This window comes from Oncorhynchus clarkii, chromosome 7 (genome assembly GCF_045791955.1).
Source record: "Oncorhynchus clarkii lewisi isolate Uvic-CL-2024 chromosome 7, UVic_Ocla_1.0, whole genome shotgun sequence".
Lineage (NCBI taxonomy): Eukaryota > Metazoa > Chordata > Actinopteri > Salmoniformes > Salmonidae > Oncorhynchus > Oncorhynchus clarkii.
Genome location: NC_092153.1, coordinates 47,150,108 through 47,168,311, shown reverse-complemented (window position 1 = coordinate 47,168,311; position 18,204 = coordinate 47,150,108). Strand labels below are relative to the sequence as shown.

General features: G+C 46.4%; 1 protein-coding gene across 1 annotated transcript in view; it reads right to left on the bottom strand.

Moving 5' to 3' along the window:
* The window catches only part of LOC139414287 (TAFA chemokine like family member 4b), a 46,704-nt gene extending 34,467 nt beyond the window's left edge, over nucleotides 1–12,237 (bottom strand). Inside the window, exons 1-2 of the mRNA XM_071162196.1 lie at nucleotides 12,188–12,237; nucleotides 9–163 (exon numbers count right to left, since the gene is read on the bottom strand). The gene's annotated coding sequence lies outside the window, so the exon portion shown is untranslated. The remainder of the gene's footprint in view (nucleotides 1–8; nucleotides 164–12,187) is intronic.
* Between the last annotated feature and the right edge of the window lie 5,967 nt (nucleotides 12,238–18,204).

Sequence of the window (18,204 nt, the reverse complement as noted above, 5' to 3'; positions counted from 1 at the left end):
AGTCTTACCTTCTTGTCCTGTCTGTCCTTCTCCTTTCTGGTCAGTCTTGATCTGAGCAGGATGCTCTATGGGACGAGGGTCAATGTCATGACTGCACACACGTCCTCCTTCTCTTTCTCTTTCCCCTGCACCTCCTTTTCCTCCTCTCACACAGCGACGGCCCCTGGGGAAACAGAGGGGGGCGGTCAGAGGGAGATTCCCTAAGGTGGCCCCTAGTGGCCCTTGTGTGTGTGTGTCCCCTAACCCTGTCTAAAGACCCTGCTGGAGAGGAGATGTGAGGGCCAGGGTTCTGTCACAGATTCATTGTTTACAGTGGGCTAACCTACCCCCAGGCTCTACGTGATCCCCTCTACATCACACATAGCTTCAGAGAGAAGAATCCAGCAGAGAGGCAGGCAGTGAGCTCAAACACACCACACAAACACACACACTCACACACAGAGAGAAATACACCACACACACAAAGAGAGAGAGAGAGAGAGAGAGAGAGAGAGAGAGAGAGAGAGAGAGAGAGAGAGAGAGAGAGAGAGAGAGAGAGAGAGAGAGAGAGAGCATCACGCCACATACAAAATCAGAATATCACAGACACCGTAACTAATGTACACATAAGAAGCAGACAAAAGCACAGAGAATCCCAAACACACTCACCAAACAAGAATATACACACTTGCATTCACACAGTACACACCAAAAACACATCATCATTAATAGATGCAGGAACAGATTCAAACAGTCAGATCAAACAAGCCAAAACAAACACAGGCACACAAAAAGGCAGACTGTTGGTTGGGTACATTCAGATGGTACTGGAGGACAGTAGGAGACTACCTCTAATTACAGCTGAGTGACAGCCTCCCACATGCCAGTATCTGTACACACCATGTTTGTTTTACTATCCTTGTGGGGAAATAACAGTTGATGTTATTTTCCATAACCCCTAACCCTATACTTAACCCTAACCCTTAACTTAACCCTAACCTTAAGTTTAACCCCTAACCCTAAGCCTAACCACAACCCTAAACTTAACCCTAAACCTAATTCTAACCCTAACCCTAAACCTAAGCCCTAAGCCTAAAATAGCTTTCATCAGAATTGTCCTTGTTTTACTATCCTTTGGGGGACTTCTGGAGTATTGTGTACGCTATGTTAAGTAGACGAGTATTCACTCCCTGAAAAAGATCACCTCTCCTGTGAGCCATTGAGTGTGATGCTTCTGCCCCCTGGTGGTAAAATTTGAGACCATCTCTGAGGTATAATAGAACCAGACAATAAAACACTGTTCAGTTACTGCAAGTCATTAGTGATAAGGTCAGAGAAAAACCACTGATAACACAAGTCACCGAAGAGAGACAAGAAGTGACAGAGTGTGAGAGAGAGGGGCAAGGACAGAAAACTGGGAGAAAAACTGAGATAAGGGGAGAAAATATGGATTGAGGTTGAGGGGGAGAGGGAGAGAGAGAGAACAAGAGAGAGGACAGAAATTCAAATCAAATCACATTTTATTTGTCACATGCTTCGTAAACAACATGTGTAGAATAACAATGAAAATGGTTCAATTAGGTAAGCAGGGATGGAAAAAGAAGAGCAGATGGGAGGGAGGTGTGGACCAAAACAATAGCAGTACAAAGAAAGCCAGAGGAAGGGAAAAAAATAGGAGAAGAGGGAGGGAAGAAGAGAATAAGACAGATGAATGAAAGAGTGAGGTTAGAGCGTGAGAGAGAGGGGATGAGCGGTGAAGAGATCAGTCACCCAGGAATGACAGGGTTGTATAACTGTGGCTCTGACTGTGTATATGTAAATGTAACATAATATATTTAGGGAATACGTGTTGTGGAAAGTATATTTTCTGAGTAAACTTGGAAACGTGTGTCCTTGTATGTGTGTACACAGAGGCTGTAGCTGCATGAGCATTATGTGTGTATCTCCATGTACAGGACAGTGTTTGTGCGTGTAGGTATGTGTATGTTTGTGAGAGAGATGCGTGAGTGTGTGTGTGTGTGTGTGTGTGTGTGTGTGTGTGTGTGTGTGTGTGTGTGTGTGTGTGTGTGTGTGTGCGTGCGTGCGTGCGTGCGTGTGTGTGTGTGCGTGCGCTTAGTGTACATGTAGTCTGTGAGAGGTGATTATGCATGCTGCACCACAGCACAGTAGCACATTTCCGGACATTTCTTATTCTCTTTCTGGCAGGTCCATGGTCTGCATTTTTATCAGCTTTGTTCTCTGACACGTTCATTAAAAGAGCACAATGTTGTCTGTGTGTGTGTGTGTGTGTGTGTGTGTGTGTGTGTGTGTGTGTGTGTGTGTGTGTGTGTGTGTGTGTGTGTGTGTGTGTGTGTGTGTGTGTGTGTGTGTGTGTGTGTGTGTGCGCGCGCGCGAATGCTGCATTGTCCCTTTCTCCAGATGTACCTCATTCTCCTCAGGACTAAGGGGACAATGAGTACTGTCAGTCACGCTGACATCACCCTGCTGTCTCTTACAGCACTCAACGTTCATCTCTCAACAAACACATAGAAACACACAGTTTATACTGTACAAACACACACACACACACACACATTTACACACTAGATGTCCTGGGGCAGATGAGGCAGATGTAGCAGGTCTCAGTTACATGCATCAGCTGTTGAGGAATGTTATGTTTGGCAGTGCGTGGTGAATAGCCTTAAGGCATCAGAGGAACACAGGAACAAACACATTCATATGTAAACACAGAGCAGAGTTCATGATTATCTGAAGAGGGATCAGCCCTTTCTCTCGCTCTCTTTATCTCTCTCTCTCTCCCTCTGTCTCTATCTCTTTATCTCTCTTTTTCTCTCTCAAACCTCTGTCTCTCTCTGGGCTGAAGGAGAGATTTAGTTGATTTGCATTGGCTTATGCAGTAATAACACAGGAGTGACACTAGGGCCTCATTGACATGCGGTGAGACAAATCCCACCTCTGTCAGAAATGTTTCTATGTGCCCTGCATCCAAAGGCCATAATCTGTCAGCACTCCCTGAACACAAATACACACACACACACACACACACACACACACATGGCACATGGCACACACACAGTGGTGTAGGATGAGCTTTAGGGTGCCCCCAACAAAAAGCTTTAGCCCCCCCCCCCCCCCCCCCCAAGTCATAAGACATGGCAAAATGTTTTGCAAAATGTTTGCTCTGCTGCATGGCAAAAAAATGTAGAATTGTGCTACCCAACTGTACATATACACAGCACACATCACACACAAGCAACAACACTTGAATGACAAATACTGCACCCAGAACAAGATATTGCACTTAGAACAAGATATTGCACCTAGAAGAAGTCTGTGTGCCACAATCTCCCTGTCATGATAGTGGATGTGAGCGTGGAGAAAGTGATTGGTGAGGAGTGTGTGTGTCGACCTACTAAGGGTGACATACACCCTCCAGGTACTGGACACATAGATCCTATCCTGAGGATGTTTGGCTTTGCATTGGTACAGAGCCCTGTTCTCCCAATGGATGGAGAGAGGAGAGTGTATTAAACATGAACACTGTACACAGGCAATATCCCTCTCCTCCCATATTCATTCTGAACAGGATTGTAAAGCAGCAGCTGGGGGAATTGGAAAGGTTGTTGTTTCTCTACAAATAAAGCTTCAAATGTCACCTGTCCATTGTTGTAAAAAAATAATATCAATCAACAACGTTCATGATAATATAATATTCAACGTATTCTTCTACATTAGCTCTAAGACTACATTGTCCAGAGACACATCAGTGCTGGTTTTACGAGTCTGGACACGAACAAAGCACATAAAACCATATCTGTGTAAAACAACTGGGTGTTCCTATGGCCATAAAGATATGGAAAATGAGCTGAACAGAGACAGAGCCCGATACAAGCTTCTTAAAAGCGTTTCAGATTTCCGCAGATGTGCACAATATAAAATATCTGGCAGGGCACAGCAGCCAGCGTCCTAGTCCTGTGCATTTATCTGGCTCTGAGACAAGCCCATTACAACACGCTGTTCTTTTCCATTTCCTCCGGATAGCACATAGAGCCCAACACAGCCTCCGTTCTGGACAACAGGCATTTATGACCCATGACCTCCTCCTCTCTCCTCCTCTCGCCTTTCCTCATTCTTTCTCTCTCTTTCGATCACAATCTATATTTCCTCACTCTGTCCCTTTCTCCTTGCTCTTTTGTTTTCCTATTTTTCTCTCGCTCTCTCTGCTCTTCTCCTCTCCTCTCTCTCCCTCTCTCGCTCTATCTGCTCCTCTCTCTCTCCCCGTCTCACTCTCTCCTCTCCTCTCCTCTTCTCTCCTCTCCTCTCCTCTCCTCTCCTCTCCTCTCCTCTTCTCTTCTCTTCTTCTCCTCTTCTCTCCTCTCCTCTCCTCTCCTCTCCTCTCCTCTCTCTCGCTCTCTCTGCTCCTCTCTCTCTCCCTCCCTCCCTCCCCCTCCCTCCCCCCTCCCTCTCACTCTCCTCTCCTCTCTCTCCCTCTCGTTTTCTCTGCTCCACTTTCTCTCCCTTCCTCCCTCCCTCTCTCACTCTCACTCTCGCCCTTTCCTCTCCTCTCCTCTCCTCTCCTCTCGCTCTCGCTGCTCCTCTCCTCTCCTCTCTCTCCCTCTTTCGCTCTCTCTGCTCCTCTCCCTTCTCTTTCCCTGCTCTTCTCCTCTCCTATATCTGTCCCTGTCTAGCTACTCTTCTACTCATCTTCTCTATCTTTCCCTCCATCTCTCCTTTCCTCCTTATTTTCTCTGTCTCTCTATCTCTCTCATTCCTCTCTTTTCCTTTCTCTCTTCCTTTGCCTCTCCCACTGTTTTACCGTCTGCTTCAAACTCAATATATCTCCACTGCTATTCCTAATCATGGTGGAACAATTTTTCTGCCTCCTTCCTAGGTTCCTGTGTGTGTGTGTATGTGTGAGAGAGAGTGTGAGAGAGAGTGAGAGAGAGAGAGAGAGTGAGTGAGTGAGTGAGTGAGTGAGTGAGTGAGTGAGTGAGTGAGTGACATGGGGTTGTATTCCCTAATATAAACACATGAGGTGAAGATATCCTTATATCTGACAATATTTCGTCTTTTTCAGACATGGCTGTCTGATTCAAACACTCTGTTTTAGTGACATTCTCCATACACAAACACAGAAAATCACAAATACCGCCACTCCAGAAATTAGATAAATATAGATTGGTATACTGCATTTGTGTTCATAATTGTTAGACTTTTCTTGTGCAGTGCAACTGCGCAGATCTGGCCAACGTTCTTTTCACATATGAAACATACAGCCAACGTTCTTTTCACATATGAAACATACAGCCAACGTTCTTTTCACATATGAAACCTATGTAGCAGAGGTGGTTCAGTGAACTAACATAACGACAACCGCTGCCTGAGACCTGAAGACTTAACTTAGCTCCCAATACTAATAGTAATGCCAATGCCTTAGCTCAATGGCCTACTGGGATCCTAAATCAGTCTTTCTATGCTACTGGGGTCCTCTACTCTGCTCATTTAAATGGAGAATAAAACTTCCCTCAGTCAGATGGCTTGGTCTGTGCTGTGTGTGGGCTACCAGAGAGGTCAAAGGGCACTGCTGGCAGGCATTCCCTCACACTCACAAGCTATTATTTTAGGATAACCCCCTGGCTGTGTAGAAATGTCTCAGAACAAGGAGAGAATAGTCATTACCAGAGACAGTACCTGCTGTGCCCCTCTCCAGGTTTTGACTGCAGGGCTCAGAGATGGCGGTGGCGGTAAGGTACCATTACAGCACAATTGATCGGCCTGCACTTAAGTCCAATCCAGACCCTGTTGCACAGACCAGAGACTCCACCCCCCAGATCCGGTGACTCGACCAGTTGTGTCTTTGTGTTTTTATTCTTATGGTTTTCTCTTTTTTTCACCCTCCTCCTTTTTCTGCACTAAGGATGAAAAGCAGACGTGACCAGAGTCCCTTAGCGTGTTTCATGTGTCCAAGCAGGTTACCGGCAGCTCCAGGGAGTCTGGACACCCTGCCAACAGGCACGCACACACACACACAAACACACACACACACACTACACATGCATAGAGAGAGTGTGTGTACAACATCCTTCATGTATCTTTCCCTGGTTGGGCATGACAGTCCATTTCAGAGGCCAACAATCCTCATCAGAAAGCAGCTAGCTGGGTGTAAGGGAGGGTCTTCTCCAGTTGAGGATGGGAGAGATGGATTCCTCCTACTCCATGCTTTATGGAACAACAGACACTAACAGGCTAATAAACATTCGTTTACGGAGCCAACCTGCTTGCAGCCCCAACCCCAGCCCCAGCCTCAGCCCCAGCACCAGCCCCCAGCCCCCAGCCCCAGCCCCAGCTCAGCCCAGACATACCCAGCACCACTACTGTGTGCTTTACGAGGGCGTCGTTTTAAACCCAGACAGCTAGTGTGGCCTGACATAGATCAGAGCAGCTCCTACAGCGCTCCGGCAGACAGAGTCACGGCCCACGCCATAAATCCAGCACTTTCTAATAAAGCAATAAAAGACCATTAAAAGTCAGCGTCCCTTAGGACACAGATATGGATGGGAGACAAACAGTGGGTCCAGACACCTAACTCGCATCCTTACAGTATGTTGCCACTTTAGATGCACCCACTATACTGTAGACAGCTAGGAGACTGAATTAACATCTGAAATCTGTGTCTGTCTTTGCTACTGTAGGAAGCATTTAGCTGTTAGTCAACGCCTGTTGTTCACGAAGCATGTGACAAATAACATTTGATTTGCAACTCTTTCATTTCATGCCAAAGGCAGTGATTGTACTTTCTGGTAAGCACTGTGATTCAACACTATAGTGAAAGAACAGTATTCATGTCCTCACTGTGCTGCTTTCTGACTGCTCGGTCTGTCTTCACCGAGACACTTCCTTGCTTCTTTCCCTCCTCCATTCTTTCTTTCCTTCTTTACTTCCTTCCTCCTCTCCCTCCCACCCTTTCTTCCTCACTTGTATTCCTTCCTTCTTTGTCTCTCTCTCTCTCTATTTGTCCTCCCTCTCCTCTCTCTGTCTTGGACTTTCCCTCTCTCTCTCTCAGTCTCTCTCTCTCTCTCCTTTTCTATATATTTATCTATCTCTTTACTCTCTCTTTTTGTCCGTCTTTCATCTCATCTCTTCTATTTGTTTTCACCCCAAGGAAGTGAAGGATCAAAAAGGACTAGAGGTTCTGAGAGAGGCGGTGAACTACACTATACAGCGAGCAGGGGTAGTTACAGAAGGTGTGATGAAAGATATAGAGAGAATGTTCAACAATTAGTCACTGAATCACTGATCGCTGTTCCAACACCTCGGAGAGAGAGAGAGAGAGAGAGAGAGAGAGTCAGTCTTCCGCGGCATATCGAGCAACTTCAGAGCAAACAAAGCCAAAAGAAGCCCTGACAGGCAGATAGCCCGAGAACCACAGCAATTCATTGTGCTTTGTGTCCAAATTATGATTAATGGAATATAAACAACCTTGATGTGGAGCTAGGTTTGATTTTCTATGCGCGGCGCCACAGCCCCTCTGAAGTTGAGCTAATCCTGGGTCTTTAGCGGTGAGGAATGCACTGGGTTCATTGACTCCTCCACCCAGCTGGCTATGTGCTGTATGCCTATGGACCAGACCAATCAATGGGCCTTGTCTCATGGAGAGAGGAGAGGGGGCTGAGTCCTCGGCCCTAAGCCCTCACACACACGGCCAACATCCTGATTATTTCAGTTCCCTCTGCTGCTAATGACCAGGCTGGTACCGGCTAGCACGTAATTATATTAATGACCAAATGTGCCACGCATGCAAATGGGCGGGCCAGGGAGAGACATAGGCCGTAGAGAGGGGTGGAGATTTGGGGGGAGAAAAGTATGTGGGGGATAGGGGAGGGGGGAGAGAAAGAGAGCGGGCGTTGGAGAGAGAAAGAGAGAGAGACTGATCAATGTTCATTTTACAAAGTCACTGAGACGTGTCAGTGGTGTCAATAAGTGAATTAATTTGTCTGTGGGTCTGACACCATATTGCTCTGTTCCCCTCGAGACGAGAGGCCTCTAACCCACACACTCATGCACATGCACAATGTGAATGCTAACACACACACGCACACACATCCAGAGACAAAAACACAACACACAAACACACACACACACACACACACACACAGAAACAAAAACACCACACACAAACACATTAAATGACGTCTCATCCTCTAACATCCCCCGAGCAGGACGTTGTCCACTGATCCTGTGAGTGACATCAGTCCTCCTCAGAGACAATCTCCTGACCAGTGGCAGCCTGGAGCTCTCATTACAAAGCCATCACTTCAAACACACTGCCGCAATACTCAGAGAGATCTCTCTCTAGAGAGAGAGCGAGACACACGCACACAAAAACTAATCTGCTTCTCAAGCACTCACACACACGCACGCACACACGCACACACACACACACACACACACACACACACACACACACACACACACACACACACACACACACACACACACACACACAACCAACCTCCCTCACTAATGCACACACAATAGACAACACTCATCACATTCTCTCACAGTCACACATACTCACCAACAGAGGAAGAACAAACCACCCTTCATCTTTCCCTTTCAGTCTTTAGTCCCATAGGTCTAAATCCCCCAACAGCCTGTAGTGCTGCTCTGGGTGCTGTTGTGGCTGACTGGTTTGGGCTCTAGTAGTGTTAGCCCTCATCAGTGGCCCCGTGGTAAGTCTACACTGGGAGCCTTTAATAATCACCCACACACACAATGTCGCTCACGCGTACCCGTACATCTGCCAGCTGCCACACTGGCAGATTGCATCCTGGGTGATATATACTGCACCATGGGTAGAAGCTGTGACTGTTCAATTACAATCATTACCGTTGCTTACAGGGATCTTTCATAGACTTTGATGATAAGAAACGAAAGTCTGTACAAATGTGAGATTCGTGGAAAGAAAATGTTGGGGGAAGTGGGTTGATTCTGTGATCAACCAACATCTGGACTGAATACATTTAGGAAGTTGTTATTTTCTTTCAACCTCAAAACTCACACTTGCAGAAATACATTACCTGCACAAACAAACACCTAACTTTGTGCTTTCTCTTTCTAAATCTAAGCCAGCCATGTTAGATTGGCCTGAGCCAAACAGCCCTGCCGGAGACAACAGCACCTGTGAATCCATTATGTAGTGTGAGGGTGGACATCAGAGAACCCTGGGAAGCAGTGGAACACATGCAGAAGAAACGAAGGAGAACCAGCTCAACGGACCACAGTGCAATATCTCTCTCCTCCCTCTGCTCTGCCTCTGTCCTCCAGGGCTCGCCTTCCTCATTCACACACTTCTTTTCTAGGCTGTTGCACACCACACATTTTCATCTCCCTAACTGTATTACTGCAGCCTCCTGGGGCACAGAGACTTCGCACACTCAGCGAGAGAGAGGGGGGATAAGAGGAGAGAGAATAGCAGAGAGCAAGTGGGTGAGGGAAAGTGAGAGAGAGAGAGAGAGAGAGAGAGGGAGAGAGAGAGAGAGAGAGAGAGAGAGAGAGAGAGAGAGAGAGAGAGAGAGAGAGAGAGAGAGAGAGAGAAATACAGAAAGAGAGATGGGGAGAGAGATAAGGGGAGAGAGAGAGAGAGAGGGGAAGAGAGAGAGCGAGAGAGAGGGAGAGATAGGGGGGGTAAGGGGAGAGAGTAGCAGAGAGAGAGGGGGGAGATAAGGGGAGAGAGTAGCAGAGAGAGAGAGGAGTGAACACAAGGGATTCAATCTTTCTTCAACGGGATTCCTTAACTAATCACTCTATTTAAAGAGGCTCCCTTTGATTCACCAAAGCAAAAGGGCTAAAGGGATTTCTAATTCACACATCACACTGTTGGACATGACACGGTCGCCCTGTTGCACTGTTAACAAGGCTTCTTCTGAATGCTGTGCCCTTTGACCTTTACCCTTACCATGGCTCCTCTTCATGGCAGAGGTTGTGTCCTCCGCCTCCTGTTGCTCATGGCACAGGCACAAAGACTTCCTCTAATGTTAATCTGCCCTGCCTTACCTTCCTCCAGAGGTGACACTGCTCTCTGGCTGCACCCTCCATCTCAGCCTGGCTCTGATGGAAGCTTTTGTGCAGCTCCTGATCTGCATTAGGCTGTGCTTGACTCTGATCTCTCTCTGGAGTCTATCCAGTACAGTATGGTACGGTTCGGGCAGAAGAGGAAAGGATGAATGACCATCAGGACCAATCTCACTTACAAATTTGAGGCCTCCATCTCTCACTCTCTCTTTTTGCCTTCTTGCTTGGAGGATCTCTCCTCTCCTCCTCTCCTCTTCTCTGGATTGCACTGCATCAATCACAAGGGCTCACAGTGAATCTGCTAATGCCAGTATAGAGCTGATCTCAGATCTGTCACACTGCTACCCATGATTATTGCGTTCTTTATCTAGCGGATCACCCAGGAGTGGATGGCCTGTCTCCCTCCCTGCCCGCTCAGCCTTGTACTCATCACAAATGCACACAATACACTCCTCCTTATTCACAATCACTCAGCCAGATAAATCCCCTGTTGGGAAAGGGTGGGGGTGTCATGCCATGAAGGGGCCTCACAGAATAGGCCTTATCCCTCTCTGGTGGGCGTCCTGAGAGGGCGGTGATGAGTCTGGATGTGGGAGGTGGTTTGGGGGGGGGGTTTGAAAGATGGAATTGGACCACAGAGGCTGAAAGAGACAGAGGGGAAGCCACACACTGCAAGCAGAATGGCGATATTCTGGTAAGAATCCTCATCGTATTGCTAACCCTCGAGAAAAATGATGCCCATACACAAGGTGTGTGTGTGTGTGTGTGTGTGTGTGTGTGTGTGTGTGTGTGTGTGTGTGTGTGTGTGTGTGTGTGTGTGTGTGTGTGTGTGTGTGTGTGTGTGTGTGTGTGTGTGTGTGTGTGTGTGTGTGTGTGTGTGCGCGTGCGTGCGGCAAGCGCTTGCGTGCGGCGAGCGTGTGTGTGTGGCGTGTGTGTGTGTTGATGACGGTTCAGTGAAAGAAGAGGCCAGGTTTGCTAGAGTAATCTCCTTGAGATCACTAAGAGATTAAGAGAGTACTGCATATTAAGAGAGTGCTGCAGGCAGGGAGGGAGACAGGCCATCCACTGTCAATGAGAATTAAGTCCCCAAACCTTTCCTCTCTCTGGGGCCCTCTCCATCTCCCCCTCTGCCCTGCACTAATGACACGGTCTCTGCAGAGTGCCACTACCGCACAGAGAAACAATGGGGAAATAATTACACTCTCTATACTGTACAAATTGCAGAGCAGAACAGAGAGAAGAGTGGCGAGGAGGTGGTGAGGAGTAGGACGGTGGGATGACTAACAATTACAACATAATAGGGGTTGGCTCTCATTACTGCTCCTATTAACATGCACCAAGTCATTTACCTCTTTGTGTGTGTGTGTGTGTGTGTGTGTGTGTGTGTGTGTGTGTGTGTGTGTGTGTGTGTGTGTGTGTGTGTGTGTGTGTGTGTGCGTGTGCGTGTGTGTGTGTGTGTATGCTCCCTGCCCGCTCGCGTCCCTGCTCCCTCTCTATTCCCACCTGATCAGGATCCAAGCGTAGTCGGGTGAAAAAGAGCCAGATCAGCGGATCAGCCTTGCGTACCACTCAATAGGTGCTAAGCAGCACAGATCCCCGACCGATCGCTTATTTAACCTTGCAGTGAACACTGCATCAATCTCTCCTCAATCGCTGCCCTTACTGCGAACACATTCACATTCATTTGGATTTTTCTGAAGTTCCCTCGGATTAATTTAAAACAGTCAATTCGGTGCAACGGTTTAGATTCAGCAATCTAAAGAAAACAGGAATCCAAAGTGACTTTTATGGTCAGAGTGTGAAGATAATTCGTTTAATTCAAGTATTTTTCACTAAAACGTCCTCTCACAGAGTGGTCATTTAACAGATTGGTCACACTTTAGAAAACCAGAACATCAAAGTTATTTTCCCCTTACCGATCACCCCCCCTCTGTGCGGCATGACAAATGGTAGCCTGCCTAGTGCCTGCCTACCTCTTCTAAAAGCAAAGTCTTCTCCTGACCCTGGTCCTATTTCATTAGCCTATCATTGACCGTGTGCGTCCGAGTCCATGGAACAGTCACGGAACAAACAAGAAAGCAGGTAATCTATTCAAATCAATGCAAGGAATTAAGAATGAAAAATAACATCTTACCTAAATCTATAAAACCGATGGCATAATCAAATTGTTTAGGAATCAGGGATAGCACGCTTGCTGTGTGTTGCTTTTTCTTCACTCCACTGAATCCGGTTTCCGACTACAAGGCAATCCTTCGAGCTCCCTGTCCATCTAGCGGAGCCGGCCACACTCTGGCAGCGGGGTGGGCTAAAGCCGGGGTGCCACCGCACCGGAGCCGGGTGAGCTGTCTGAGTTTGGTTATCGACTGGATCCACCCTCTAGTTATTATACTGCGTCCCATAATAGATGGAACCAAAAGAGGACAGTGACATAGACATGGGAAGGTTACTCATTCATGGCATAAAAAAAAGTCACCAAAAGTGAATAAATCCAAACACGAGAACACAGACTCGTGTTTTCTAAACGTTCCACACAAGTTAATTGTGTTATTGGCAATGGTCCCCCGCCAATGCCCGTAAGACGGGTCCGCTAGCGGCTGGAGAAGCGAGAGTGATGGTGATGGTAGAATGATAGTTGCGCTCCCCGTGCGCGCTCCTCCCGAGCTGATATCGATTTGACATGAGAATTGTGAGGCTGTCTTCCCGGTTCTGAACACTTTCGCTGCGCCCGCCCCATTTGCCATGTCTCAAGTATACGTTCACTGATGTCATAGTTTACAAGTAGCCAAGTGAGGGATGTGCTGAAATGACGGCATCGGCAAGTCCAAGGAGAAAATCAAGAGGCAAGAGATGATGACGAGATGAATGCGATCCAAAAGTCTTGGCAGCTGCTCAACTGACCGATTGAATCGATTACACTTAGCATCACATAATAGGCCGGCTCGCTTCCACACTTCGAACATCATTTAACAAACCGTGGATAAATATCAACAGCCTAGGCCTACTTGATTCTGCGCCCGCGCGCGTAGGTGTGTAAATGTCAACCCCCAAGGTGGTTAAACAACCAAATTGAATCAACTCCGTCTCACAGATATGCTCCAAGATATAGGCCTATGCTATCCATTATTTGATCCCTAGAATATTCTATGAAGGCGTTGCGATTGATTGCGTAGCGCTGTATTTATAGTCATTAGGCTTTGGCCAGGTCGATGTCCGCTAACGACCCAAATAGAGGAGGATCGGCTGCAGGACTTGATATGCTGCAGATGTTTTACCACGTCAGAGATTCGAGGGCATATCATATATGGAGTGCCTTGTCTTTCTGTTCACTGTGTCTACACAGTTTGCTTTACATTGATCGAATAGGCGAAACATAGGCCTACAGTTAGCCTATGTTGCAATACTGAAGCTTTGATGGAGAGAGCATGAAATAAAATACATTTTGAGTGTGCTCAGATAAACACGTGGCTAGGCCCGGCCGGTGCAATTCAGCTAGTGCAATCAATCTCTCGTGGCGATTACTTTCCATCATCGAGTAGTCTACACTTCCCCTGTCTAGACATTTATCTAATAAAATATTTACCAAAAACAACCTCGCGAAGCTCGGGGCTGGACGGTTTTTCTTTTTTATGAGGGGGGGGGGGGGGGTAGAATGTGAGCTGTAAGGTTGCAGTTGAAGCGAAGTGAAGTCTTCACATATCACCTAATCTCATGGTCGCTCATTATCTCGGTCTGATGAGGTAATGGCCTAACCTGGACTAAAACTAGTCCAACATTTATGAATCTACCTGTCTGCATGAAACATACATTTTCAATATGCCTAAGAAGATATAACATGTGCTACTTTCAATCAAATCAAAGTTTATTTGTCACGTGCGCCGAATAGGTGTAGACCTTACAGTGAAATGCTTACTTACAGGCTCTAACCAATAGTGCAAAAAATGTGTTAGGTGAACAATAAATAAGTAAAGAAATAAAACAACAGTAAAAATACAGGCTATATACAGTAGCGAGGCTATAAAAGTAGCGAGGCTACATACAGACACCGGTTAGTCAGGCTGATTGAGGTAGTATGTACATGTAGATATGGTTAAAGTGACTATGCATATATGATGAAAAGAGAGTAGCAGTAGCGTCAAAGAGGGGTTGGCGGGTGGTGGGTGGCGGGACACTATGCAGATAGTCCGGTTAGCCAATGTGCGGGAGCACTGGTTGGTCGGCACAATTGAGGTAGTATGTACATAACCATGGGAAGCGCTGAAACACCAAACACTACAGGCTTCAAAATGTTAATTGATGTCATGTTGCAGTTTCCCTCACTGACTCAACAGAGGGATGGCTCTACTTCTTCCAATAGAGGTAGCCTACATGAATGAACACAATGTAGGACCGCGGAAAGAGGCGCTCGAAAGGACTTCAGCACCATGGCCAGCTCCCTCGTGAAGACTAAAAATCCGCTGTTGTCTGCGTTGGCTCAGTTGTCAGATCAGATCAGCCACCAAAATGTTATTGGATTCAACGTGATCTCCAGCTGGATGATGTCAAGATATTTTGACATAAATATGTGAAAATCCAGCTAATGTGATTTCAGGAATATGAACCCAGCGTTCAGCGATGTGGATGTGGGGCCTTTTAGCAGAAGAGTGAAAACGGCTAATGGGTTCATTTCAAACTCCTGACCATTCCGTTAATATTATTTCATCAAAAGCACTTATCTCGTCATCCACAAACGGCCAGGTTGTATTGGAACAAACCAAATTGAGAGAAAAAAAACACTTTGCTGGGCATCAAGTTTTGAGGTTAAATGTGAAATTAAATTTAAGCCATGGTACGGTAGACAAACAGGTATATTCAGCAAGAGCAGCGATTTCAAAAGAGACCAAGCCAAGGTTATCATAAAGACATATGTTTTATATTGATAATATCTTTCAACTTCCTTCATATATCCCATTTGGCATGAAAAGAGTTGATGGAAGAAATACTGCTGAATGGGTAAGAGTGGAGTAAAGTCCGTCTCGGGTTCCAGAGACCCAGGTTAATAGTATCCCTTCTGGGACTATTTCCCCCCAGAATCGTTGCCTCGGAGAGAAAAACATGGAAATATCTGGTCATAACTTGAATATTTTTTTCCCACTCAATCAATATTTCCACATTTATCCCCTGAAAGAGAATGTTTTCCTGCTTTGTTGGACGCCTGTAGAAGTGGTGAGGTAAGATGAGCTCACTGTAATTGATTTATCTCTGCTTAGTGGTGAGACATGTTTTTTTATAAGACACATTTGATGGATATTGTGCAAAAAGACTAGGGGAAATGGACGAGAGAGGAGATAGATGATGAAAACTAAATCAAATCTATGGCCTGGGTAGAAAAGACATGAGCATAGTATGACAAAGAAGTGAGCTCACAAACTAGACTAGATAGGCCTAGACAAGTTAGTTAAATGGCAAAACAAGGGATGCAATGCTTATTGATTTAATGATCTCTGTGGGTAGTGTTTGAACTGCAGTGAGAACCAACGGTGGCATTAGGCCTATATACACTACATGACCAAAAGGATGTGGACACCTGCTCGACGAACATCTCATTCCAAAATAATGGGCATTAATATACATTTGGTCCCTCCTTTGCTGCTATAACAGCCTCCACTCTTTTGGGAATGCTTTCCACTAGATGTTGGAACATTGCTGTGGGACTTGCTTCCATTCAGCCACAAGAGCATTAGTGAGGTCGAGCACAGATGTTGGGCAATTAGGCCTTGCTCGCGGTCAGCATTCCAATTCATCCCAAATGTGTTCGATGGGGTTGAGGTCAGGGCTCTGTGCAGGCCAGTCAAGTTCTTTCACTCCGATCTCCACAAACCACTTCTGTATGTACCTCGATTTGTGCACGGAGACATTGTCATGCTGAAACGGGAAAGGGCCTTCCCCAAAATGATGCCATAAAGTTGGAAGCACAGAATCTTCTAGAATGTCATTGTATGCTGTAGCGTTAAGATTTCCCTTCACTGGAACTGAAGGGACTAGCCAGAACCATGACAAACAGCTCCAGACCATTATTCCTCCTCCATCAAACTTTACACTTTGCACTATGCATTCGGGCAGGGAGCATTCTGCTGGCATCCGCCAAACCCAGATTCGTCCGTCGGACAGCCAGATGGTGAGGCGTGATTCATCCACAGGAGGTTGGTGGCACCTTAATTGAAGAGGACGGGCTCATAGTAATAGCTGGCATCAAACACATCAAACACATGGTTGGATACCATTCCATTGGCTCCGTTCCAGTCATTATTATGAGCCATTCTCCCCTCAGCAGCCTCCACTGAATTCATCACTACATGGAAAGTGTTTCCACTGCTCCAGAGTCCAATGGCGATGAGTTTTACACCACTCCACCTGACGCTTGGCATTACGCATGGTGATCTTAGGCTTGTGAGCGGCTGCTCAGTCAGGGAAACCCATTTCATGAAGCTCCAGACTAACAGTTATTGTGCTGACATTGCTTCCAGAGGCAGTTTGGAACTCTGTAGTGAGTGTTGCAACAGAGGACAGACTATTTTTACCCATTACGCGTTCAGCACTCGGTGGTCCCATTCTGTGAGCTTGTGTGGCCTACCACTTAGCGGCTGAGCCGTTGTTGCTCCTAGACGTTTCCAATTCACAATAACAACACTTCCAGTTGACTTGGGAAGCTTTAACTAACCTGTTGGAAGGTGACATCCTACGACGGTGCCACGTTGAAAGTCACTGAGCTCTTCAGTAAGGCCATTCTACTGCTAGTGTTTGTCTATAGAGATTGCACATGTTTGTGTATATATAGTGTATTTCCCTTGCATTGGCAGTGAAACCTCAATCCTCAAAAGCCCAACTGGTAAAACTGCAGTGCAATAATTCTCCCTAATCTAGTCTGAATCACTGGATGAGATGTGCCTTAATGACTTTACGCACATCACACTTCCCCATGATTAAGCCATAGGCTCTCTTTGAATGAGCACACCCTCTCCTTGCATATTTCAAGCTCATTTCTCCCCCCATATGGCACACATTAAGAGCAACAGAGGAGGCGGTAATTCAACACCTCCAGGGTAGACACACATCATTACTTCTAACACGAAATAAGGCCACCCAAGCAGCCCTGTTTAGAAAGCACCATGTGGGACACCTGAAGAAAATATCCAAAAGTCGCTGTCATAAGCGCTAATGGCTAAAGCTCATAGATAACGATTGGGGACATAACTGCACCGAAAGACCATAACTCACCCAGCACATGCTTCCATCCTAATTACACACAGGAGGCGCACATACACACTACTCACTGAATGGACCACCGCGGGTTTCCAAGGGTCTCTCTCTCTCTCTCTCTCTCTCTCTGTCTCTCTCTGTCTCTCTCTCTCTGTCTCTCTCTCTCTCTCTCTCTCTCTCTCACACACACACACACACACACACACACACACACACACACACACACACACACACACACACACACACACACACACACACACACACACACACACACCCACACACACACACACACACACACAACGGACATTTTGATTTTCTGAGTTAATTGACAATGTTCATATACTAATAAAAGAAAGACAACACTTCTAAAATTCTATTTCACCTCATAGCCTGTCTAATTTTGTCACAAATGAAAATGTGGCACTAACTCACCCATGGGTTGACGTTTCATCATTCTCTCAGCAGAACTGCGCTTGCAGTTAGAAGCCTGCAAGCGGCAGGCGGACGAGCCTTCATCGTAGGCAGATGAAGCACGAGCTTGAGTGAGAAGCTAACTGAAACTGGTTTGCTTTAGAAAACCCGGAGTAGATCTAACTTGCTTCGTAGGATACCCTTCTGCTCTCTGCTGCCATGAAGGTTATTGAGGGCATACATCTTGGTTTCCCCACTTTTCATCCGCTGCATAGAGATTCTTATTTTATTTGAGGTTACTGGCCGTAACCTTAGCCGACCCATAAATAGTGTTCATCCCAGACAGTCTGTCAATATTGGGAAAGTTCAGCCACAACATCTGTCAAGAGCAGCTCAGATAGGCCTGCCTACATGATATTTTCTGTGTTAGTGTTGTGAACGGGGTACAACTCCTGACAATCCTTTAGAACATAGGCTAGCTCTTAAATATGAATCAGGCTATCT